The sequence below is a fragment of the Ceratotherium simum genome, chromosome 5 (genome assembly GCF_057802395.1).
Source record: "Ceratotherium simum simum isolate JZ-2026a chromosome 5, ASM5780239v1, whole genome shotgun sequence".
NCBI classification, from domain to species: domain Eukaryota; kingdom Metazoa; phylum Chordata; class Mammalia; order Perissodactyla; family Rhinocerotidae; genus Ceratotherium; species Ceratotherium simum.
Window position 1 is genome coordinate 2,695,956 of NC_141904.1, and position 25,376 is coordinate 2,721,331.

Here is a 25,376-nt window from a genome sequence, read left to right on the forward strand (position 1 = left end):
TCACACTGGGTTGCTTAAGACCCTTACCCTTCGGGTGGATTACTTTAATCTGATGGTTTCCTGCCTGCTAAAGAGAAGCACTTTGAGGTACTAGCTGTTTTGATTTTAGGGAAAGAAAGAAAGTGAGAAGAATGGAATAATTTTAGAGTAATGTCAACTTTATGCAATGGCGGGCCTCATGTTGAACTGTGAGACAGCCAGAGGCAAGGAGGGATACAGAAGACAAAGAGCAAAGGCATCACAAGTATATTCATTTTACTTTGTAAATGTGCTTCAGGCCCTTTTGGTTGAAACAGATCCACGTGCCACTGACTGTCACATCTGGCTTTTCAGCAATAGATTACTAATATTTGTTCTGGGCCTTGATAGATTGAAAGATTTGAAATAATTAAAATGTAATAACAATACTATATATACTAAACCAAACTGTGCTAAAGATCGTATTTTTAAGTTGATGATTCAAAAACCCTTTCAGATCTTGCTATATCCCAAAGTAAGCATTCTGAAAGCTACTACAAATACTCTCGTCATGCATGCCTTTGGTTGTTTGAAGATGCTCAGATATACACAGCAGAAGAGCGTGAAGCAATCCGACCGCACGTTTTCTGCAGGACCTTGCTACTCTAGACTCTCAGGTCTGTGCACACCGGCAGCCCTTCTCACAGCCTCTTCTGGCAGAGGTAAAGTCAAGTGGCTTCATGGCTGCTGTATCCGTTTCCTATTGCCTCCATAACAAACCACCACAAACGTCATGGTTTAAAACAACATGAGTTTATATCATACAGTTCTGTAAGTCAGAAGCCCAACACCTGTCTCCCTGAGTTGAAAGGAAGATGTCGGTGGGCTGTGTTCTTTGCTGGGGGTTCCCGAGAAGAATCCATTTCCTTACCTTTTGCAGCTTCGAGAGGTGCCCACATTCCTTGGCTTACGTCCACCTTCCACCATCTTCAAAGATTACAACATTGCATCTCTCCAACCTTGCTTCTGTCCTCTCGTCTCTGACAACAGTTGAGAAATATTCTCAGCTTTTAAGGACATGTGATTAGATTGGGCCCACCCAGATAGTCTCCCCTCCTCAAGGCAGTAACATCATCTCTGCAAAGCTCCTTTCGCCATGTAAAGTAACATATTCTTAGGCTCACAGATTAGGACGTGGACATCTTCCAAGGCCATTATTCTGCATACCACAGATGGCCTCGTTGGAAATATTTTGACTAGCACTGCAATGATCACTCTGCATGGGGCAACCAGGAAGGTCACCGTGAAGAGAGCCTGGCAGAGCCTCACCCCCAGAGTGACTCAAAGGTCAAGCCTCCCATGACAACTTCAGTGAGAGCAAATTCAAAAACAATTAAAACCTGCCAATAGGCTCCAGCTGTGAGCAAATTTTGTAGCACTGGGAGGAATAAAGTTGAACAAACTAGCTTTGCTGCTTCCACGTGAAAATTTTCCAATATAAATTTAAAGCCTTCTTGATTTGGTGGGGGGTATATTCAAACAACCCACTAATTTAAATTAAAGAATCCCAGAATTGGACTGAGACATCATCTTTACTGTCTAATGCTGCAGTCCCCTCTACATTGGCTTCTGACGAATGAATGATATACAAACATAGCAGGGAATGATAACTCACTGCTCATTTGAATTTTGTACAGTTGTAATTGTTTGAAGGTTCTTCCCACAATGATGCTGAAATATGCCCATCTGTTGTGTTCGCATACGGCTCTCCATTCTCCCTTTGGAACCACATGAGCAAAAATCTAATTCAGCTCCTCCTTGCTAACTGGTTTTTGAAGGGGCATATGGAGCCATTCTAGTCCCCTGTACAGATTAAAGAAATGGATAAAGTTTTCCTATTTTACAATTTGAGTCAAGAAAACAAACAAACAAAAAATCCAGTTAATGCAATAAGGAATCACTTGTTAGAACAGTTAAGAGATGTATGACATAATAGATCCACTAAATTGTTTTTAATCCGTGTTATAATCTCTTTATGCAAATTTGTTACAGGGAAAAAAATTCCACAATGGACTTTCAGCCAGTCAGTTTAAACTTAAAATTTATCTCCAAAATATTAAAAATCACTTCTGTCACTAATGCTAAGATTAGAAAAACAATCTCATTTTCACTATGAACTGTAATTTGAAATGACACTATTTCATGTTAAAATCATCTAAATGACATTGCCCACATTCTCTCTCAAGAAAGAGAGTTTTACTCTTTCCACAAGAAGAAAACATTTGAAGGTTGAAGTTCTAAAGGAACAGAACAGATGAGGGTCAGAAATGTCCCGGCAGCTGTTAACCAGATGTTTCTGTATTCAGAGGTATTGTTCTTGGAAAGCAATTAAGTGATGAGTTTTCTAGAATATCTATCATTTTTTTGGTCATGCTTTTCTTCTTGTATTTTAAAAAAATTTAAATCTATTAGCAAATATTGCAATTAGCAAATAAAAGCTAAGAAAATTCACTCAAGTTTAAGTATTAAATTGGCTTTACTGCTTAAAATTAAAAAAAAAAAGAAGAAGCATTCTATCCAATTCTTAGAGTTTGCTGGTGGTTTATAAGTAGTCAAGTAAACAAACTGAACCCATCAAAAGACCATTTATTAGTGTTTAAAAAAATAACAGGAAGTTAGGGGGAGAGATTTTAAATAAGGGGATGATCTTAACCATAGAAATGTCTTTTTGAAATGATGAAAAGCAACATGTTCAGAAATGGAGCATTTGATTGACAGATGAAAATCTGCACAAAAGCTTTGTGAGTTTGATCCTGGCATCTTTTTGAAGTTTTTGAATAATAAAAGTAATGAAGGTACCATGTTGCTCTGAGGTATTGTTGCAATTGAGGTGCTATTTGGTTCAAATTTTTTTCCTGTTTTTGTTAAATATAATTGCTGTTAAAATGTCTGTTAAGTGTGACAGTCTATAGTTTAGTCTAAAATTGAATTTTAAAACTGAATACAAGGTAAACGAAATCCCGGTTTGCCCTTAGACTCTGATTCTGCCTGGATGAATCTGTATCAGCCATAATAGTGCTAATCAGGGTACAGTTTCACTGAATGCTCTTCCTTAACCAGTATTTTGGATAACTATAATGTAAATAACACCAAATTCGATTGTACCATAGTATGTCTATGACTTTTTTTTAACTTAAAACACTTTATTTATTAATATGCCATTTTGTGAGACATTTGTGACTTAAGTTGGGATCCCTGAAAAACGGATTCTGAGATGGAGATTTGGATGTCCAACGTTTACGAGGAAGTGCTCTCAGGAATACTTGTAAGGAGTAAGGGAAGAGGATTGAGCACAAGGAGAAGTTGAACTGCGACACATTTGTGCCAGAGTGTTCTCAGATGGAGGCAAAGGGTCCAGGCCTTCCCACCCTTCCTCCACTGGCCAGTTGTGGTATGTGAGCTACACACAGGGGAAAGGATGTGCAGGTAGCCTCTCAAAGAAAGGCGATTCCCCAAGTGTGATGCAATGGTGTGCTCTAAGCGCCAACACTCTCAGCAGTGGGCAAATGAGCGCTTTCTACTGCAGGTGGTGGGTACATCACAGTATCAGCCACAACTTCCAAACTCAAAAACAGAATCTTCCAGTGTACCATTGGCATTGTGACCATGATATCATTAATGTTGAAATTTAGACCTGAATAGAACATCTGTCACCATCAAGCCAGGCCCTCGGGAAGCACTAAGGAAGAAACAATATGGATCTTACTCTACAAATCAAACAACTTTAAAAGACATTGGACTATGCCATTCAGCTAAATTCTGACTCATATATCCACCTGCCTACTCAATACCCCCATTTGGCTGACTAGAAGGCATATTAAAATAAAAAACCAGGCATTTGATTTTCCCCTGCATCAGTGTCACCTCCCCCAAGATTCCTCGCCTCAGTAAGTGGTGCGGTCATTCTTCCAGGTGCTTCAGTTAAAATCATCTGATTCATCACATTTTGTTCCCTTTTGCACATCCAATCCATTAGTACACCACGTCGGCTCTTCCCACAAGACATACCTAGAATCAGACCACTTACACACCACTGTGACCTCGGCGTAAGCCAGTATCTCCTTGACTATTGCAGCGGCCTCCTGAGTGGTCTCTCTGCTTCCCCCTCACCTTAAAATTTGTTCTCAACACATCAGAGTGATTCTTTTAAAACCGAGAAAGATCATGTCACTCCTTTACTCAAAACCTTCCAAAGACTTCATGCCCCCTCACTGTCCCACTCACTATGTCTCTACCTTTACCACCCCCCCACATCCCCTCACTTACTCTGCTCCGGTTACATCAGTCTTGCTACTCTCTGAAGACACCCACCAAACTCACGTCCAACCCGACGGCTTGTTCACTTTCTGTTTTCTCCGCCTTGAACTCTGGGTAGAGTGTTAGACAGCTGCATGATGGTTCTTCCACTTCCCTCAGGTCTCTGCTCCAATTGTGCCTATGCAAGTAGGCTTCCCTGCCCCTCCCTGATCCATCCACATTTATCCCTTCCCATGACTTACGTCATTCTTTGGTGATCCTCACCACTTCTACTATCCCGCTCTGAAATTAGACTTTGTTTTAATATGGCTGTCGATATTGACGACAGCTGACCTTGCCTAAAGTAAATCCCTGGCGCATAAATATCTAGCATGGCAGAAGGAGAGAAAAGGTTAAATGTGGTGATGGGGAAAGTAAATTTTGTGGCTTTGCTCAATAAGAGAATGTTCTAACAGTTACTACCAGCTGGGTAATGAACTGACATAAGAGGTGAGGAGTTTCCAACTTCCAGAGGGCGTCCACCAGAACCTAGAGAATCACTGCTGGTGCTTATATTCAGGGACATATCAGGGGTTGATTAAATGAATCTCAAGGTCTCTTACATATCTGAGTTCATGTGCCTTTATTAGAATTTTAAAGACCATTGTGTTTTACTATTTTTTGAATCCTTGAAAGATTTTAATTCATGTTCAGATTTTACTAGACAATCCATCTCAACATACCCATGGTTTGCCATTAAGATGACTCTTCTGGTAAACAAGGCAAAAAACAGATTTCTCTTGAAGCATTCATTACGCATATGAGCCCTTGATTAGAAATACGGCAACAGGAAATAAATAATCTCTTGAAAGTGCATTCCTGAACGATGCTATCATGTTCTAAATAAGCACAGTGTGAATTTCAAACTGGCTTGTTAATCATTAGAACACAACTCTAATCAGTGGAATGGGATTCTTTCAGGCTTTACTTTCAGGCAATTGTACTTGATTGAAAATAGCAGCCAATTAAGAGAAAAAGTACAAATGATCGGCAAGAAGGAAAAAGAGAACTTTAAATCTTAGACATGATTACTCCATTGATTGCTAAAAATTGAGTTGTTTAAAACTCTTAGATTGTTATAGCTCACCTGAATTAATCCCACACTATACAGACTAGAGAGTAATTTCTAAGGATAGTAGAGACAGTGTTCACTCTCTCTTTTCTTAGTTTAGAACCCCAGCTACACTGGGGGGCCACAATGCACTCATGTCATGGACTACATTTCCAGCCAGTTGCCTTTGTGGTTAGGTAACAAAGTTCTGGAGAACCGGATGTAATTTAAAGTGTTGTGGGGAACTTCTGGGGAGGCTAGTCTATCAGGGGCTGACTCAGCTGGGACTCATGTTCTTTTGCCTTCTCCTTTCCTCCTTCCTACTGCCTGAAAATCAGATTTGATGGATGAAGTTCCACAAGTCATCTCGAAGGTGACTTTGCAGAGAGAGGCCAGCTAACGATGGAATGACCCTGGACGACTATCTCTTGTATGTGAGAAGGAAATAAACTTCGATCTTACTGAAGCTATTGTTTTGAATTTTCAGATACATATAACCAAATTGAATCTGATAACACTCTGATGATTGATGCCATATTAAGTCCAGTGGACTTACTCTCTGGAGCACAACAAAGAAAAAAATGCACTGAGTATAGTAGTTATCTGTTATCTGTCATAATTTCCTGCCCAGCACCCATTCTCCTCTGTAACATTATCTCAGCTTTTGTGGAGCCATCCCTCCAACACTGAAGGTTCTTCAGGTGAGACTATAAAACAAGGTACCCTCTCCCCTGAGCAAGAAGTGGGCCCATTGGCCAACCTTGACCGATGGGATTCCATACGCCCTAATCTTGAACCTTGAGTGACAAAAAGATGACGTCTTCGCAGATGATTCTTTTACCATCATCCTGAACAGATGGGCCTTTGTTTCCAGCCAACTAAATACCAAGAACCCCTAGTTGGTGTCCTTTCTTAGCCTTAGTTTTTTATCTTTTCTTGCAATGCTATACTGGGAGCTACTAATATTATCCTTTTAATACATATATATTTCATCTTTGCTTTCTTTGGGGGAGGAGGACTATATTTTCTTTTGTTTTTGCTTAGTAAACAGAAGTGGGTTTTGTGTTCCACGTTGTACTTAGCACATGACCAAAGTTGGTCCAACAGTGGGTCAGTCAAACCCAGCATAATTGGTATTGACTAAACCTAAAGCTCATGTCCACTGCAGTTATCACATGCATTTAGACTGTTCTGATGTCGGCTGACGCCTAGGACTTCTGAGATTCTAGCATTGGTTGTAGGCCTGCATGGGATCTTTGTTGACTATTGCTTAGAGCAACTGGTTACAGTACAGTTTTCATGAGGTCAATGTAATGATGCTAGGTGGCTTTTCTCTGTTTTATGACTCCAGAATGTACCCTTGGTCACAGCTGGCCATGTCACAGATGATGCCAGTGACCACCAGTAGTATCTTGAGTGCACAAATTCATCCCCACTCTTAGAATAGCAAATTAAGGATCATATAACATTGATGCCAACCTAGGAAACTTCTGAACGCATTTAGTACAGCCCCAACTTAGCGCCATAGAGCTTGATTGACCTGTGCCAGATCTCACTATAGCAGAGATCGGGTTAGAAGATAAGTGGCCTGACTCTAGTTTCTCTGCTCTTTCCCCTACACATAACTGTTGTGAGGTATGAGCTCTACATTTTCTAATTTACTAGCTATATAACTCAGTATAATTTATATAACCTCTCTAATACTCCACTTTCTTAGTTTTCATCTACAAAATGGGAGTGATTGCATAAATTAATGTACTCATTGCCCTTGCACCTGGAACAGATATAAGGCTATAAATCTTGGATACAATTATTAAGATTAACAATAATTATTTTAATAATAAGAAGAAAATACTTTTCTATGTTACCTTTTTTGTCTATTTTCTACAAATCAATGCATGATTTAGCATCAAAATTTATAAAGGAAAATAAATACAAAAAACCAAACATGGTAGAAAGGTTTTGATTTACTTCTTTAACTATAAAATATCAAGTGGATGAAAATAAGTGAGTCTTTCTTTTTCATCTCTCTTAAATTCTTGGAATATCAAATCTTTAATTTTAGAGTACCTAGAAAATGTCATTCGCTATCATGGGATACTGTCTAAAGCTGCGCTCAGAGGAAATTTTGTAGTTTTACATACATATATAAATCAAAAGGAAAGAATCAAAATAATGAGCTTAGCAGAAATTCAAGAAACTAGAAAAGTGGCAAATTCACCAAAAGGAAAAAAGCAAGGGAATAATAAAAAATAAAGACAGAAATTAATGAATTAGAAAAATGAAAGAGACTTGAAGTAATAACTAAATTAACTGCTTAATTGAAAAAGTTGTAACTTTAATCTGACCAAAAGAAGAGAAGAAAAAGAACAAATATAAATATAAGAAATAGAGATGGGGAAATAATCACAGATATAGAGAAAATTAAAATAATCAAAACTTACTACTTAATCAAACTCCATGAAAATGTATCTTAAAATATGGATGAAATGATTAATTTTCTAGAAAGTTATGTATTACTCAAACTGACCTCTACAGTGGCAAATTTTTTTTAAATCCAATAACCATAGAAGAAATTTGTCAAAGAGCCACCATCCTAAAAAAATTTGGTAAATGGTGTGGGTTTGTGTAAGTAAGACTGTTCACTTACAAGGGCCTTCCTGGAGTGGAAATTCTGACTAGTTACTCTACATGGGGCAATGTAGGGTGGGTGTGGGGCCAGAAAGCTGAGTCGTGTGGCACTGGTCTTCCAGACTCCAGCCCCACCACACAACACAGCAAAACCTGCAGAGAGATGGCTTCCTCTGAAGTTTTGCTCAATTTCTTCAGAGATATATCCTCAGTTTATTTCATGGGGATAAAGCTCACTATGCACATCGAGATTCCATTTGTCCCTGTTGTTTCCCCGATCCGTGATTTCCCAACCTCTTTCTGTTGTGCAGAAATACAGTGAAATTTCTCATTCACAATGACTTCTCCCCTACCCTAACCTCCACAATTCTTTTTTTCTGTTGTGAGTTAACTCTTATTCACACATCTTATTTTTCTTTTTTTTCTTTTCAGCAAAGTCTCAACAGGTATAGGAGGCAAATGCATGTGTCTGGTCTGCTACCTTTAACAGGAAGAATCTTTAATCCTTGTTCAGAAGATGTTGGGATGTAAGTATTAAAAGATAAGTACAGTATATATTTTTAAAATAAATGATTTCCTTTAAGTATTTTACTGAGATAAATAATACAATTATGTATAAATCCATTACTGCAATAGCTTCGAACTCTAGCAACATAGTCATCATATCTATTTAATGTCAATATAACCAATATCAATTTACTTTAGCCTACTACATAACATATTGTTGGTAATAGTAAAGATTAAAAATATAGAAGATTACCTGACTGAAATATGCAGATTTATGTAAATGAAGACTACATACAAATGATGTTAAAAAAAAGGCCTACACTTTCTTACTCAAAAATACATCTCTTTTCCTAATTTTCCACTTTGCTATTTAGAAATTCTTATCATCCCCACCACCAGAAAAAAGGATTGGATGACACGGAATTTTGAAAGACAGTGTTGGATTCTGCTTATTTCCAGGCTGATACAAAATATCTTATAGGCAACCCATCCTTTAAAAAATTCTGGCATTCTCATATTTCATGTTAAATCGAAGTACAATATTCACTTATAGTATTTGGTAAGTCATACCTATAAAATTTTATATGAGAGACTTCGTGTATTTTTTTGTCTTCTAGGTATCCCCCAAATCAAAATGTTATAGAGCAAAGTGCCAACAGAAAAGCAACTTATACAAATTATTCCAACAAGCTAATTTGAGAGACATCATTTACTTTGAGACATAGAGTACTATTTTTAAAGAAATGTTCTTAACTCTTTAATAACTTGATTGTAGACTCACACACAATGTAATTCTGCATGTGTAAAATCTAAACTTTTTTTTTTTTGAGGAAGGTTGGCCCTGAGCTAACATCTTGTTGCCAATCTTCCTCTTTTTTTTGCTTTTTTTCTCCCAAAGCCCCAGTACATAGTTGTATATCCTAGTTGTAGGTCCTTCTAGTTCTTCTTTGTGGGATGCCACCTCAGCATGGCTTGATGAGTGGTGAGTAGGTCCACGCCCAGGATCTGAACCAGCCAACCCCAGGCCGCCGAAGTGGAACGAGAGAAATTAACCTCTACGCCGCGGGCTGGCCCCAAATTCACACATATTAATCTCAGTGTCCCTTACAAATAAATTCAGGTGAGAGGTTTTAAAAGATTTGATACATCAATTTTATATTAGTGAGATTAATACACTCTGGTTGTGTATTTCACAAATAGAAGAGAAACGTATTATGGTGTTGACTTCCTGATAACACAACATCAAAGCAATTTGTTTCTTAATAGAAGTGTGAATGGTAATTTCAGACTTAATTCTTGTTTGAACTGTCACAATGAGCAAGTATTTATTTTGTAATGTAATAGGATTTTAATAAATTTAATTAGAAACAATTTGGTTAATTCAGTGATAAAAATAGCAAAACAAATTATTTGACATTCTCTGATCTTTCCTTTTCTATCTCATCTCTCCCATTGTCACCCTCAAAAGATGTTTATCCTTGAATTATTTACTTCTGCTGTCTTGTACTGTGGTTTACTAAGTGTGGATCCAATGATCACTGCCAACTCTAAACATAGCTTTTCATCATTCTATGATTTTGGTGGCAACAATGAGTAGGGGAGACTGTTTTTTTCACTGTTCTATAGCATATGGTAGCAATTCAAAAAATATTTGATAAACAAGTAATTGAATGAAAAGATAATGGATGGAGTAAGTAAGCACAGTAGACTGAATAAGATGAATATTACTTTATCCAAATAGATGACATAAATATAAAGATAACAAAAACTATTATTTGTGGCTTGTGAGGAGCCCATTTGTGGTAGAATTCTTCCTACATTTTGTTCACCTTGTTATTTTCATCCCTTGCTAACATTTGACATTTTCTTGACTTGTTTCTTACTTTGTTGACTTTCTCATTTAGTAGAGAAAATACAGTTCAGCATCCATCTTTTGTGTTGTGCAGAGAGTAAAAATATGCTGGGCCAAGACAGATAATGAAAGTTTTTTCTCTTTCTAGGAACAATGCAGCCTGATATAAAATCCCAAGAAAGAATTGGAAATTAGAGTTGAGTGATAGCAGAGATACTGAGAAAGGGAGAAAACTGACAGCAAATCGAGGAAACAAAAATAACATTGGCTGGGAAATGAGAGAACATTGCAAAATTCACCTTGAGAGTAATGTGCCTATTGACCATTTTGGCATTGAAATTAAAAACAGGATGTAGAAAGCCACAGAGACAAAATGTTTCATTCAACTCTTGAGAATATCTCACTTGAGAAATGGCTTCTCTTCTCTTCCAGGAAAATGCAAACAGGAGGAAAACTTAGCTTAAATAATCATCATGCCTATAAATTAGTAAAGGTCTGTTTACTGACTTGACTATAGGAAAAAAAATAGAACTTTATTGGCAGAAGTTATTGTATATCTCATTCAATTCCTTAAGTTTCAGAAGAGAAAGCAATGATACACAGCATTCAAACTACTTGCCCAAGTTAGGTGAAACTAGAATCCATACCTACCGGCTTATAGTGAAATGGTCTTTCCAAGATTTATTTGACAATATAATTCTTTAAAAATGATTATTTAGACTTCCAGCTTCAATACCATTATGATAGGGAAAGGCAACGGAAACTTGACTATGAAGGAAGGGCAGATCAATGGCTTCAGATGGGTGTGGGTGGATTTCTGATAATGGCGGCAAAGTGATGTCATATGAACCTTCCCAAAGATAAAAATTATAAAATGAAACACACTATTTTTTAAAAAACCAACTATTTAAAGGCACTAAAAAGTACTCAAGTGCAAACAAAAGCCAAGGGAAATTGTATTCTTGAGAAACTATCCCTACAAAGGTAAGAAATGCATGGGTATGCTCCCCAGACACCTATAGAGAAGAGAAAACACAGCGTAACCAGCTCAAGAACGCAGAGGAAAGAGCTCAGTACTGCAGAAGCAGCTGAGAATTTTAAAGGCAAGTCCTATGAGGGAACGGCAGACGTGCTGAGACCCAATATCTGCATATTAAGTTCTGCAGAAATCCCTGACTGACCACTAAACTACAAATGTGTAAAGCAGAGCCCTAGGTGTCTGGCAAACAAAGAGGGGAAAGACCAAAGAGGAATATAGCCTTGCAAGACAAGTTCACCAGGTACGATACGTGAGTTTGCTGCTTTTTGACCAAGTGCATTCCCTGACCCATACACCAAGCAGACAAGAGAAACCTGAAGACTTACTGGTTTGCAAGATTAAAGAAAAGAGCCTGACACTGGAAGGGCATCTGGAATTTTAAGGGAGAATCTCCAGAAGCAGGGTAGCCATGACAAGTGAGCCTAAAAATGTAAACACACATTTTGCCGGAGTCGTCAGCTTGTCACCATGCAGCCACAGCGGAGACACCCAGGGGACCAGGCTAAGAAAAGCAGCAGCTGTCTGCGGTGAGAAACCAGCCAAGTCATCAGCTCCTGCATTCCACAGAGAAGACTGCGCTGGCAGTGTGAATCCAAGAAAATTACCTGACTACTATAACAACAGCAACAACAACAACAACAACAGCAGCAAAATCCCCAGAGGAACATAACAGAATCCAGAGTTGCTACAATATACTATCTACAATGTCCAGTTTTCACCAAATAGTACAATACATGCAAAGAGAGAGGGAAGTGCAATATACAATCCGGAAAAAATGACAAGTCAGTGGGAACTTACTCCTGGTTGGCCAGACTACAGATCTGTCAGACAGATACTTCAGAGCAGCTATTATGTGTTCAAAGAATTAAGAAAAAATATTTTTAAAGAATTAAAGAAAAAAATTGTCTAAAACAATGAATGGAAATAATATCTCAACAGAGAAATGGTAACTATTTAAAAATGGAAATTCTGGAATACAAAAATTAAATGAAAAATTTACTAGATGAGATCAACTTCAGATTGAAAATGATGGAAAAGATAATTGATGAAATTTATAAGATCAAAAAGAATTGCCAATCCCAAGAACAGAGAGACAGAGTACTGAAGAAAAATAAATAGAACCTCAAAGTCTTCTGGTATAATACCAAGGCTCGTAACACACATGTTGTTAGAGTTCCAGAAGGAGAGGGGAGAGATGGGTATAGAAGAATGTTTGAAGAAATAATGGCTAACTACCTCACAGATTGGTAGACAATATTAACTTTCAGATCCAAGAATCTCAAAAGCAAAATAAACAAACAAAAAAACAAAACACACACACACAAGGTAAATATAAAGAAAACCACACTAGATTCAGACTGCTGAAAACCAGAAATAAATTTTAAAAAATATTGAAAGGAGCCAGAGAAAAATAACATAAAGCATATAGAGGAACAACAATATAATTAGTAGCTAGCCTTTCATCATAATAAAAGAAGGCCAGGGCCGGCCCCGTGGCTTAGCGGTTACGTGCGCGCACTCCGCTGCTGGCGGCTCGGGTTCGGATCCCGGGCATGCACCGACGCACCGCTTCTCCGGCCATGCTGAGGCCGCGTCCCACATACAGCAACTAGAAGGATGTGCAGCTGTGACATACAACTATCTACTGGGGCTTTGGGGGAATAAAAATTAAAAAAAAAAAAAAAAAAAAGAAGGCCAGAAAACATATTTAAAGTGCTGAAAAATCTATTTCCAGAAAAATTATCCTTAAAAAGTAAGGGACATACAGATATTTTCAGATAAATTAACCATGAGGAAATTCCTCTCCAACTGATCTACAAAAAAAATGCTAAAGGAAGTTGCTCAGGCTGGAGGAGTTGTTTTCTGACTCTAAGAGAATAAAGTTACAAATAAATACAATATGATATCTAGAAAAGCCCCAAGATATGTAAATTAAATTAAACAAGTCACTTCTGCACAACCTAAGGGTCAAAGAAGAAATCACAAGGGAGGATAGAAATTAATTTGAACTGAATACATAGCAAATCAAAATCTGTGGAATTTACCTAAAACAGAAAAGAAATGATAGCTTTATATGTTCCTTTTACAAAAGAAGAAAGATCTAAAACCAAAAATCTAAGTGTCTACCTTAGGAAGATAGGAAATGAAGAACAAATTAAAACAAAATTAAGTAGAAGGAAGGAAGGAAGGAAGGAAGGAAGGAAGGAAGGAAGGAAGGAAGGAAGCAAGCAGAGGGAAAGGGAAGGACGTTGGTTATAATAATTGCTTTAAGTCTTTAAGTCCAACATCTGCTTCATCTTGGAGTTTCCATCTGTTGACTTGTTGATTATTTTTCTCTCGAGAATTTCTCATGGTGTCCTGGTTCTTTCCATGTTGAGTATTTTTGGATTGTATCCTGGACATTTTGAATATTACATTATGAGAGGCTGAGTCCTGTAACAATCCTCTGGAGAATATTGATTTGTTGTTGCTATGGTGGTTGTGGTGGTGGTTTCAGAAGGCAATTAACCGAGTTAGGGCTGAAACTTGCACTGGATTCAAGTTTTATCTGTTGTTGTCATAGGCTCAGAGGCTCCTCTGTCACTGGAAAGGGAAGGTCTATGGAGGAAGCGCTCTCTGGCTATCTGCTACAACGCTTGACCTTGTACTTTTCTCCACATTCTTCCCCCTCCACCCCTCACTATTTAATTCAAAGTCCCGTAGTGAGTTACAATGAGAGGAACTGAGTTGAAAACAAGAGACTCCAAACAGTTAGTAATAATACTAGCTTTAAGATGAATATTTTAAGATTAATGAGATGTCAAATGGACTTTAAAAAAATTTTTTTTGGCAAGACAATAGCGGTACTCATATTGTTAGTGACCCATCTAAAGAACCTTTCCAAAGACAAGAGATTATGTCTAGACCTTGAGAAAACAAATTACCAATGTCCCTAGACATGTGAAATTAAAGATATCGATCATTTGGTGTAAGTTTTAACATATTCAATGACTGATGCAATGATACCTGCATATAATTAGTCCTATATCATGTATTTGACTCATTTTGAGAAACTATTTATCTGATTGGATGAATTTTATTAGTTGCTTCTTGTTTTTTCTCAGTTTTATTCATATAAAAAACACTAATTAATAAACCACTTTCTGAACTCATAAAATTGACTTAGTCATGAGAGCTGCCAATATCACATAAGACTGAGAACAATTACCTTCTTACCACTATTGCTTGCACTGTTTTAATAAAATCAGTTTTTTCTAGTATTATACAATCAATATTGAAAATATAAATAATTTTTTAAAAAAGAATAATGATCTCAAACACAACTATGAATATTTTGAATTTTCTTGCAATCATTTCTCCTAGGCATTGGTTTCTCATTTAGCCTTAATCGGTCTACACACAATTTATATCACACTTTTTTTTCTCTAAACCTTACCACAATGCCACATTGTCTTCATAACCTTAATTTTAATTGGTACCTAACTTGCCAAGAAGAGATGGCACTATGGTTATTGCAAAAATTTTTTGTTGAGTAATTAGACTGTTCCCAGTTTTTACTCAATTAAATAATACTATTATAAAAATTTGTATCTATGTTGATTGCCCATTCTTTGATAATTTCCTTAGTGGGAATTCTCAGAAGTAGAATTGATGTTTAAAAATTAACATTTGCTATATTTTTTGAAAAATTTTATTTAATTATTACTATTCCAAAATGTTGCCTTTGATTAGCAATGCCTTTTATCAGCAAAGTTATTTTCTTTACTGTACTTTTAAATTATTGAGTACTATCTTCTTGAGGGTGATTAATTTAATAAATGATAAAGGGCATCTCAGCGTTACTGCACTGTACATTTCTTTGATCACTAATTAGGTTTAATTTTTTTCATTTTTTATTGTATTGGCTTTTGAAAATTGTCTTTTTATGCCCTTGTCCTTAGGAATGAGCCCTTTGTAGATCTCTCTGATGCTAAGCAACAAGGAAATATTTGTAATTATTATTATTTTTTTTTTTGTGAGGAAGATCAGCCCTGTGCTAACATCTGCCAATCCCCTTTCTTTCTGCTGAGGAAGATTGGCCCTGGGCTAACATCCGTGCCCATCTTCCTCTACCTTATATGGTACGCCGCCACAGCATGGCTCCACAAGCAGTACGTGGGTGCGTGCCCGGGATCGGAACCAGCAAATCCCAGGCCGCCACATCAGAGCGCGAGCACTTAACCCCTACACCACCAGGCCGGCCCCTGTAATCATTTTTTGATAATCAAGTGAAGAACTTCTGAAAGCCCTTGTCATCTCATTTTCAGCAATTCTACCCTTTGCTCATGGAAACCAGCTCTCTGTGGTAAGTTCAGTTGCTGAACAGACATTGAACAGATGGTAGAGACCAGGCACTTGACCCACACTTAAATTATCTCATGTAATTCTTTTTGTCAGTCTGTGAAGTAGGTTCTATTATTACTACCAGTCTAGAGTGACTGAAGAGAAGCGTAGAGAAGGTAAATTACCAGAGGTCACACAGCTGGTTAGGGCTGACACCACAACTAGGCCCCGCATACCACACACCTTAACCACAACAAATCACCAAATCCAAGGCGTACTTATAAGAACAACCTCTCACAAGGAAGCTGTCAGGGAATGGCCTGATTCATCCTGTCACATTTCCGAGCTTTAGCTTCAGCCTTGTGACCAGAAAACATGCAAAGAATGGGGTCAAGTTTACCTCTCAACATGACTGAAGAGCCGGAATTACAGAGACATTTTCATCTTTATCTGTGTGAATCCACAAATGGGAGGGCGATAGAGTAAGAGCTGGGCCTTCCATTAATCCACTGAGTGACCCCAGGAAGTCATTTAAGCTCTCAGAGTCACAATGTCCTTGTCTTCCATTAATCCACTGAGTGACCACAGGAAGTCATTTAAGCTCTCAGAGTCACAATGTCCTTGTCTTTAAAAAAAGAGAAAAGCTCACAAAGCTTTCCTTGGATTAAATGAGATTATACAGGTAATGGACCCGACAGAGCACTTGGTACACAATAGCTGCCCAATGGATAGTTGCTGTCTTCGTGTTCGGTTTCCAAGACTTGATTTGGGTGTGTACATAGAGGGTCAAATGCCTCCAGATGACTCGTTCAGGCTCTATCATTCTTAGAGTTACTAAACTACTTAATTCCCGCCAAGACTTTAATTGGAAAAAAATAATCCATTTTAGAACTTCTAACAAGTATTTATCCCTTGGAAACTTTCCAGCGTAGACTAAATTGCTCTTATCGAATCTCTGGACAATTTCATGTCCTCCAAAATCTCTGTACCTTGACTATATTCATTGTGCAATTTCCTGAAATAGGCTTAAATAATTGATTGAGGAAAAGAAGAAAGAATCTCACGCCGTTAACAAGATTGGATTCTGACTCCCTCAAGCCTAATTACCTCCCTGAAAAGTACTCTTCTGTCCTTGTTGGCTCCTGTCTCTTAAAACAATTAACTGTAGCCTTGATTTTTGTTTCTGCTCATTCTCTATAAGTTCTATCTTCAAAGTAGTATGGATAGTGGGTTATTACTTTTTAATCCAACACTGCTAGAGGCACAATTATCCGACATCAGTACTTCTTCTTTGGAAACCATTTGTTTTGTAGAGTCCTTAATAATCTGAACTGGTGCTGATTTCATGATTTAGTTTAAGGAGATGCCCAAGAAAACACATTTCTATCCTCCCGTCCTTTATCGGCTTATATTCCATTGCCTCTGCAGGTGGGTCATAAGCTATTTGCTCTTTCTCACATAATCACAATCTTTCTCCTGGTATAACCAAAGTTACTGCATTTGTGACCTTTAAGAACAGTATAATTTCCAAAATGTGCCACACTTAGGAGCTATCGTGACTTTATATGCTTTCCTTCATTCACTAAGAGATGGCCAAAAGAATATTTGGGGTATGTAGAGAACGAACGGGTTAATTCAATAAATTTAAGGCTGACTGTTTTTGAATGACAGGTTAAAAATGCTCTGCAGTGGCTCCTCTATTATAGGTATTGTCTGCTTGGGTTTTAACAATTCAGTGCTCACCTAATCACAATGGCAGTGCTACTCTTATTCAGCCTGTTTGGTATTTCTAATCCTACTGTGATGGATAAATCACTCAGAGGATGTAACCTTTAATAACCATTAACAAGACCTCAGACTGTAAAGTGTCAGAATTATTCCCTGAACATAGTTCTTCCTCCTGCTTCTGCTGAACATTTATATAGCAATGAAATGTTAATAACTCCTAAGAGAGTTGGCTGGGTTTTATTGTACTCTAGAAGGAACAATTATTTCTCTTAGAGCCTAAGATTTAAATTGGATAGTCTGTCCAAAGACCTCCACCTCAGAGACTTCTCTGGAAGTAGAATGATCCAGAAAAGCCACTCTGGATAGGCTTTCAAAATTTCATCTTTTCTAAAGAAACTACCTTGATGCCGATGACATAAAAATGATTGGAATGTTCTTTTCCTGACTGCCATATATTAAACGTGTGACTTCCGTGAATTTCCTCATTTGTCACACAACAAAATCCATTTTTCTTGGCCATCATGTGATTAAATGTCACCCAGTGCATCTGGTTATAATACTTTGTCCATAACGATCTGGCTACCTTGCACCAGAGCCGACAGAGTTAATCCGTGGGATTTCCGTCTGTAACAGTGCCAAGTTCAGTTTTTATGTATAGACTTCATCAGCATTTGGTTTTATCTCATCCATTTCTGCTCTTGATTTGATTCGGACTAGAGCCAGGCAAGTGCAAGAATTTATGTTGATCCACATCTATCCCTGCCACAGTCATCTAAGGCCCCTCTATACTCTATACCAAGCGGGGGGTGGGGGGGGTGTTAGATCTCAATGACATTTAGAAGAAAAGAAAAACTTAGGTGCTGGCACTACTTTAAAAGTGATTATCTGTCTTCTCAGAAGCTCCTTAATTTCCAAAACGACTTTTTAGCTGGCTGTTTACTATTCACTCCATGTGTGTCTTAGACATGGACTTGGGGCAAATATTTAGATTACTCAGGTCTCTTCTTTCCTTTCCTGTGAGTCTTGAGATCTCTTTCTGATAGTAAGGTTACAAGAAAAGGTCTCCATATAAATTCAGACTAAATATTTGTATATACTCAAACATACACACGTATTTGTTTGGGTCACTCCATGGAAGGAGATGGACCTACAGCCAATATTTGGTTTGAAGGTTGAGACCAATGATGCTGCACACACGCCGGGAGGCTAGGAAGAAGTTTATTACTCACATAATGAGGCTGTGGAGGAGAGCAAGTCCAAAAGTGATTTGAGGGAGCAGGGAAAGAAGACTGGCTCCGGGTTTTATGGTGGTTGGAGGGTGGGGCCGCAGTGAGAATTCCCGTGTGGCTTGAACTTCCTGCAGGAATCAAAAGAGGGAGCACAGGTCTTCTTATCAGCTTGCCCAGATGTAGGGCAGAAGGGCGAAAAGGAGGGGAGAGGCTTAAAAGCTGCTGGTAGGCAAACGTCAAAAAATGAAGTCAGACTCTTATCAAAATATTTTGTTGTCAGTGTCGTCAATTCTATTCTGACTCCTAGTGCCACTCTGGACAGCAGAGGGAACCCTGCCCAGTCTTTTTGTGCCATCCTCTCACCTTCCGGGGCTCTATCAGACAACGCTCCACTGCTATTCACAAGGTTTTCATGGCCAAGTTTTTTGCAAGTGGGTGGCCAGGTCCTTCTTCTGGAAGCTCTGCTGAAACCTGTCCACCACGAGTGACTCTGTTGGTATTTGAAATCCCGGTGGCATAGTTTTCAGCATCACAGCAACATGCAGCACCCACAGTATGACAAATGACAGACAGGTGGTGTGGTTCCCTGACCGGGATGCAAACCCAGGCCATGGCAATGAGAGCACCGAATTTTAACTGCTAGACCACCTATTACAATATTACACCTGCATGAACACATAGCACAGATTTGAATACACCTACCCACACACGCTGCCTCCTTTACCATGTCTTCCCGTGAGATTTCTGCGCATTGCCGGGATCCAGTGATCACCCAGGCTCATAATTCCTGCTCCCTTGTGACTCTGACTTACATCTTATCTCTTAAGGCTGTTTGTGTCTCTGCACTTGGGTTGATCAAGATGCAGAATTCAGCCCTTCTAGGTGACTGAAACAATAACTTGCAAAAGACATTTGCATCTGTGGCATAGCATTCTAACAGTTTGATAACTCAGGGGCAGATTGCTATCCCTATTGATGAGAATTTGCCACATCTCTTAAAAGGTAGAAATGCCTACTTAAGTTTGGGCTGTAAATAACTAGTAGTTTTTTTCTCTACAACAAAAACAAAAGCTGCCCCCCTTTGATTATATGAGATTATATATCTAAATAATCTAGTAAGCATACACATACACATACACACACACACACATTGACACATCGACACATGCAGACAAAGGCTGACACATGGTTTGCTGATCTTGTTGGCTTCCTTGATGTTAAACGAGGAAACTTCACAAAAACTTGTCTGAGACTCAGGAGACTCAGAAATTCTGATAATCCTTCTGAAAAATGAACCCGAAGATCACAAAAGATCTCTCTAAATTAAATTTTATCATCTGTATAAAACTCATAAAGTGGAGTTCTTACAGAAAGTACCCAAATTCTCTTCCTCTAACTTTTTTTTTCCACTGAAAAGAATATCTCAGACAAAAAAAAGCAGAACCATTTCTGTTTATTCCTCAGATATATATTCACGTCTCATTTTCCCTAATGAAACGTGGGACTGAGAGGTAAATTACTTTAACTCTCGTGTCACCTTGGCATCATCATGAGCTGAATTTGTCTGTAAACACGAAGCCTTCGATCCCCAGTGTGCTGTGTCATCGCCGCGCATTCCCCAAGAGCAGTAGGTCTGCAAGCTGCGCACTGGGCGGCTTCTCTCCCTAATCGGCCTCCAAGCAGACTCCTGCTGAAGAGGACAACCTGATGTGCGCACTTGCCTGAGCTTTGTCTTGGTTAGGATATAAAGAATTTGGATGACTTAAATATAAATTTCAAGGTTTATTTTTCCCAAATTCTAGGACATAACGGTTTTAGAAACAGCTGTCCACCTTCTATGGAAGCAAATAAATATTGTGCATAATGAAGGAACTCTGTAGGGCTACCCAATACTAGAAAACAGTCAGGATTAAGAAGAAGCTGCCTCACCCAAATACGCTAAAATATTAGGAGGTGATTTTATAGGAAAAACGTTACAAATATAAGTTTCAAGTAAGTTGAATATAAAAATATTACCTTGAGCTTAAAATATTATATATCTATGATTAAAGATAGATCTCTTTTCTCTTTCGTTAATAGTTCTTTGTAAGTAATTTTTTCATTTGCTAGAATTCAAATGACTAGAAGTGGTTTCTTGCAAAATGTGCTTAAGGATCCAAATGAATCAAAAGAATCTTTATAATTAGGCATTTCACTTGTTCTCTCCCTAAAAAAGAGAAATTGATATTAAAACAGGTGATACATCCTGATGTGTCCTTTAACCCAAACTAATGCTGACTGAGTAAACCAGATGCATAATTTCTGTAAGTGTTTTTTGTGGATTTAAATAATTGTTAACCAATTTTTATTAAAAAATAATAAAACAGCTATAAATCAGGTTAACCAGAATTTAAAATTGATCAAGACCAGTGACATTTGTCTTCAGAATCTCAAGGTTTTCTCAAGATCTCTGGAGTCAGAAAGATCTCATTTGAATTCCTGGTTAATTATTAATCTTGTATTTGGCAGGGCATATGTTCTCTCTGTGCCTCAGTTTCCTCATCTGCCAAATGGAGATAAAAATACCTGCCTCAATAGGTTAATTGCAGGAATTAATTCAAACAAAAATTTTCAGAAAAAAGCAGGGCACAGTGTTTAGTTCACAGTGACACCTAGTACTTAGTGTTACTACCATTATGATGCAGTTGCATTTTCCAGCTAATACTAAAACTACAGGATATTTTTCTACACTTCTAGAAATACATATTCTTCTGAACTAATATGTCATCTTGTAGCAAGATGACTTCTAAGCCTGTTTGGTTTGCACACGTCTCAAGGATATCCTCTATACTTACACTTTTCTCATTTTTTTAAATGCTCAGATGCATATGCTACAAAGAAGCTGTCACCAAAAAAAAAGGAAATAACATATCTTCTTCCTGTTCTGAGAATGGTTTTATCACAGGAAATACAAATATTTTATGGAGAAGTTATGTTATATATAAATTACAAAGCTTTTATCCTAAGGTATATGCCAAATACAATTGAGTTTGAGAAAGTTTTCCTCTTACAAAAGCCACTGCAGATATCAACTTGCTAACGTGACTGAGATTGTTCTTACAACTTCACCAGCTTCTAGGCCAACTGCAATAAACTAATGTGGTGGGATAATAATTTGAGATGTTCTTCTGGGCTGAAAGATATGAGCTATTTTGCACAGGAAAGAGGCGTAAGAAAGTGAGGAGAGATCAAAGATGGAAACTTCTTAGTTTTTGGATTGAACCTACCATCAAGGTTTAAGACAGGATAATTTAGGAAGTGACAGTTATCAGCCAGAACTAGTTTTTCCTTCTTCCATCCAGCTCCAGACCAGATGAACTTCCTATAAAGTAAGGGAGATTGAGAGCATTTGACATTGGTTGTTCTCTATGTCTTGCTTCCCACCTTCACCCCAGGCTGTATCTGGGTGGACTTTGGGGTAGCAGTAGAACTTCTCAGAACCGTTGGAGGATGACACAAGAGCTGAGAAGACCTGTGAATCACCAATCCACCACGGATTCTGGTGGTTGCCAGCCTTGCTGATGTCCTCCACAAATGGTGTGAAAGCTGGAATCTAGAAGTCTGTGAAGGTGTCAAAAACAAATTGTAGCTTCTGGGCACCATAGAGGGGTGTGCGAGAGAAGCCAAGACTTCTCAATGTCCGAGAGAAAGGGGGCAGAAGTTGAATGAGAGAGGGAATGATTAACCTAAGCCTGGAGTTGGTTCCTTCAGCCTCAATGAGGGTTCTGGAGCAAGGGATGTGTGCAAGACATGTGTCCTTGCCAGGGGTTGGTTGGGAATGCAGTTATCACGGAAGAATGCTGGTATGGACTAGACAGTGAGAGCTCAATCACTAAATTGACTGTGTCATCTAGGACTGACTAGAATCAAATGGGTTTAGTTTTAGTTTTTCTTTTTTTTTACATCAAGCAGAATGAGGGCTTTTTGTACAAGAAAATTCATTTGACAGAAAAAATAAAGGTGCATTTTTGCACACATGCTATACCAGGACGGTTGGTGCTGAGGGAGGAGGAGTCAGGATTCTCACCCGGACCTTTTCTCCCAGAGCCAAAGGCAGGAAAGTCAAGGTAAATCCCATATTTTCTATCCACAAATTATACCAATTTTCAGAACTGAGGCTCCCAATACTTTACCTCCTGTTGTTTAGTCTTCTGTATTCCCCATGTTGAATGATTTCATCTACCAAACAAGTCACATGTGTTGAGTCAAAATTCATATTTTCAAGTTTTAAACTAAAGGATAGATAGCTAATTTCCAGTGCTTCTCATCAGCTTGAGTTGATCAAATCCTTCCAGGGCCAATGAAACTTATTTGTGTTAACACCTTTATCTTATCATGGAAAAGGAGAAAGTATTTCCTCTTGGAAAATTGCTAAACTCCTAAAATCCCAACCAAAGAGTGGCTAATATTAGTTCTCATTCTAAATGTGGAGAAATGGTGCAAGGTGCATGGATAGAGAGTAACTCATTCAAGTTCATATAGCTAGGAGATGGTATGCAGCCAAAAAGAGGAGAGGTAAAGAGAGTACCTTACTCTCATTATGAATAATTAGAATTTGAATCTAAGAAAAGAAGAATTCAAAAGTGTGTTTAAAACTTTGCAGAGCCATTTTACTTATCCAAATATACATCGAGTAAGCTAGGAGGGAGGAAAACTATGACAAGATGGTTGTTGGGCATATTCAGAATCACAGAACTCCCTGTTCCCTATGCAAAATCTCATGATACAAAATTTCTCTCTTGTGAAAACTTGGGTTTCTTTGAGAGACTGATTTGTTTCTCTCTCTTGTTTAAAATATGATTTTTTTAGAGCAGTTTTAGGTTCACAACAGAATTGAGAGGAAGGTACAGAGATTTCCCATATACTCCTGTCCCCACACACATGCATAGCCTCTCCTATTATCACCATCCCTCGCAGAGTGGTAACATTTGTTACCAACGATGAACCTACTTTAACACATCATTATCACCGTAGTTTACTTTATGGTTCACTCTTGGTGTTGTACATTCTATGGGTTTTGACAAATTTATAATAACATATATCCATCATTATGATATCATACAGAGTATTTTCACTGCTCTAAAAGATCCTCTGTGCTCTGCCTATTCATCCCTCTCCTCCCCCAGTCCCTGGAAACCATTGAACTTTTTATTGTTTCCATAGTTTTGCCTTTTCCGGAATGTCATATAGTTAGAATCATACAATATGTTGCCTTTTCAGATTGGCTTCTTTCACTTAATAATATGCATTTAAGTTTCCTCTATGCCTTTTCATGGCTTGATAGCTCATTTCTTCTTAGTATTAAATAATATTCCATTGCCTGGATGTACCACAGTTTACTTACCCATTCACCTACTGAAGGACGTCTTGGTTGCTTCTGAGTTTTGGCAATTATGAATACAGATGCTATAAACACCATGTGCAGGTTTTGTGTAGATATGTTTTCACTTCTTTTGGGCAATTAAAGAAGCATGATTGCTGGATGATATGTTAAGAGTATGGTTAGTTTTGTAAGAAACTACCAAACAGTCTTCCAAAGTGGCTGCACCATTCTGCATTCCCAGCAGCAGTGGCTGAGAGCGCCCGCTGCTCCACATCCTCACCGCCATTTGGTATTGTCAGTGTTCTGGATTTGGGGCATTCTAATAGGTGTGTAGTGGTAGCTCACTGTTGTTTTAATTTGCATTTCCCTGATGGTATATGATGTGGAGCATATTTTCATATGTGTCTTTGCCATCTGCATATCTTCCTTGGTGAAGTGTCTGTTAAGATCTTTGGCCCACTTTTTAATTGGATTGTTTGTTTCCTTATTATTGACTTTTAAGAATTCTTTGTATATTTTGAATAATAGTCCTTTATCAGATGCGTCTTTTGCGAATATTTTCCCCCAGTCTGTGGCTTGTCTTCTACCTCTTGCCACTGTCTTTCACTGTGCACAAGTCTTGAATTTTAGTGAAGTCCAGCTTATCAACTGTTTCATGGATCATGTCTTTGGTGTTGCATCTAAAAAGGCATCACCATACTCAAGATCATCCAAGTTTTTTCCTATGTTACCTTCTAGGGCTTTTATGGTTTTGCATTTTACATTTAGGTCTATGATTCTTTTAAGGAAATTTTTGCGAAAGGGGTAAAATCTGTGTTTGGATTCATTTTTTTGCATGTGGATGTCCAGTTGTTCCAGCACCACTTGTTGAAGAGACTATCTTTGCCCCATTGTATAGCGTTTGCTCCTTTGTCACAGATCAGTTGACTACATCTGTGTGAGTCTATTTCTGGGCTCTGTATTCTGTTCCATTCATCTAGCTGTCTACTCTTTTGCAAAGACCACACTGTCTAGATTACTGTAGCTTTACAGTAAGTCTTGAAGTCGGGTAGTGTCAGTCCTCCCACTGTGTTCTTCTCCTTCAGTATTGTGTTGGCTATTCTCGGTCTTTTGCCTCTGTATACAAACTTTATTGTTGAAATATGTTTCTTTTTTCATTTGAGTAATCAATTCAATCAATCTTTTCACTGTGATTGCCTGGAAAATCAGTGTAAGGTACATCTGCTTGGTCACTGGACTTCTGTTCATCCTTACAATTGGAAATTTTATTTTCTTCTCTACGTCTTGTTTCTCTCCTTTTAATTAATTTTATGAATACTATCACTTTAATGAAATAAACA

The 25,376-nt window shown here is 38.0% G+C and overlaps 1 pseudogene; it reads left to right on the plus strand.

Moving 5' to 3' along the window:
• The first annotated feature begins 529 nt into the window (after window positions 1–529).
• LOC101408955 (peptidyl-prolyl cis-trans isomerase FKBP8 pseudogene) overlaps window positions 530–25,376 on the plus strand; it is a 31,444-nt pseudogene continuing 6,597 nt past the window's right edge.